At 33.5% G+C, this 2348-nt stretch overlaps 1 pseudogene; it reads left to right on the forward strand.

Moving 5' to 3' along the window:
* The first annotated feature begins 228 nt into the window (after nucleotides 1-228).
* On the forward strand, nucleotides 229-1543 carry LOC137235395 (putative nuclease HARBI1; annotated as a pseudogene).
* Nucleotides 1544-2348: the final 805 nt, after the last annotated feature.

The raw sequence follows: 2348 nt of genomic DNA on the forward strand, positions 1-2348 counted from the left end.
ATCTTCGTTAAAGAAGTTATATATTTTGCAAATAAGTGAATTATTACATTTGTCGGTTCGAGGTGAGAATGCTAACGCGAAAAAACAAGGCAATATACATATGGCAATACACATATATATGTTCATATTTCCTATTGCATTGCTAATTGCATATTTCTTACTATTATATTTTTTTTTTTTTTTTTTATAGAAGGACTAGGAGACAGATAAACGCCTCACATATTTTGTATATAGCGCCGTCTACGATCTTTGGAGTCATCGTCTTCCTCATCAGACGAAGAGGAGCTGGGTCTAGTTGTGCACCCAACTAATAAGTATTTGCGCGTAATGGATTTTGTGCAAGGCGTAGTCAATTTGTACACTAAAGTCGAGGTAAGTTTGTGGGAAGGATGCAATTACCTTTAGTGCAATAGGTATCTTTATTAATCTCTGGCTAATAGCACTAATATTTTTCATTTATGCACTCCTAGTTCAAAAAACATTTTCGAGTTGAACGTGACAGTGCGGAGTATTTCATTACTAAATACTATCAGCTCATATTATGCAAAGAGTAGTTATAAAGGAGGAAGACCACAATTAGCGCCAAACACACATGTGCTATTATTTTTATGGTAATTCATATTTATTATATTACTAGCTTAGGTATTTCAAAATAAATATTTATATATATATAATTGGCCAAACGATAAACATAAGTTTGCGAGATTGACTCTTCCTTTTTTATTTTAGGGTTGCAGCAACAATACCACTATTCGAGAAGTTAGTAACTTATTTTATATTTCATATTCTTTTGCTCATTACATAATAAATAACGTTACATCGTTTCACGTTGAGCTTTCACGGTATATTATAAAATTTCCGCAAAGTGAATATGAAAAAGAGGGTATAGCAAAGGACTTTGAAGCGATATCAGGATTTCCTAACGTATTAGGCTGTATTGACGGGACCTATATTTCGATAAGGGCGCCAAAGCTAAAAATTTCTTCAACATACATTAGCAGGCATGATACCTTTTCTGTGACTATGCAGGGCATATGTGATGCAAATTTTAAATTTTTAAATGTTTTCACTGGGTTACCGAGCAGATTTCATGACTCGCGTGTTTTTAATTTATCGTTTATAAGTTAACAGCTCCAAATTTTTGTTTGACGAAATATCACCTCTTGGGCGATTCTGCATATCCGATAAGAAACTACTTGTTGACACCTACAGAGATTACGGGAACTTAACACAATAAGAAAAAAGTTACAATCTCAAATTTTGTCAAACTCGTATACGAATCGAAAGCGCGTATGGTTTGTTAAAGTGCCGCTTCAGGCAACTCATACGATTAGATTTCCATGAAGTTGAGACTACTGCAAACTTTATATTAGCGTGCTGCGTACTTCATAATATTTGCATAGACAAAAAAGATATAATAGAAACAGAAGAGCATTATGTTCCCCCTGTTCTTGTTGACGAACATTTTCTTCTTGAAACTATCGACTCAGTCGTCACTGAGCTTGGCAAAATAAAGAGAAATCAAATCAAATCACTTTTTTAAAAACAATTCCTATTAAAACTCTACTTTTTTATGATGATATAAATGAATTATTACTATCCTGAATATAATTAAACAAACGACGAGTAGAACTCAACCACCAACAAATATAGATACAGTTTTTGCCCGCTACCGCCAGCGAAATATCGAAACACAAAAAACTAGTAAGCGTCCCGTACCAGCAGCAATACCAGTTAAATCGTGGGAACAGAATTAGAATTACCGCCATTGGAACTGATACCAACACGACCTGCGCGCCAACATCAATTGGATGAAGGTAAGCTAAAAATTTGCTAATTTGTATTTGTAGTCCTATACTTCCGATGTTTAAATCTTTACAGGCGATGGATTGTGGGCTCTAAGTCTATTCGATCCCGATGAGGAGACTCATGATATTGACAATGCAAACAATAACAGCGTAAACCGCCGTAAAGAAAAAAAAAAATCTCGAAAATCATCTAGCAAATCAGACGGCGGTAAAAATAAGAGACAAAGTGAGTGTGGAAATTGTAGCAGTAGTGAAGGAGAACTAGATTCTCTCAATAATAAAATAACTATTGATTTTGATCAAGGAATTTTACAACCTGAACCACAACTGGGAAATATGGAATATAAACTAAAACTAAAAAGTCCATCAAAACATCGCTTTGAACATCTTTTCACTCAAATAAAAAGCAAAATATTTAAAACTTATTTTGAGTTGGAAAACGGTGTTTTTTTTTTAAATGCTATAACTTTTTCAAAAATTGACCGTTTGGGATCATTTTTTTTAAATATGTTTTTAAATGTACTTTTCGGCAAAAATAAA

The sequence above is a fragment of the Eurosta solidaginis genome, chromosome X, assembly GCF_040869045.1.
Source record: "Eurosta solidaginis isolate ZX-2024a chromosome X, ASM4086904v1, whole genome shotgun sequence".
In the NCBI taxonomy this organism is placed as follows: domain Eukaryota; kingdom Metazoa; phylum Arthropoda; class Insecta; order Diptera; family Tephritidae; genus Eurosta; species Eurosta solidaginis.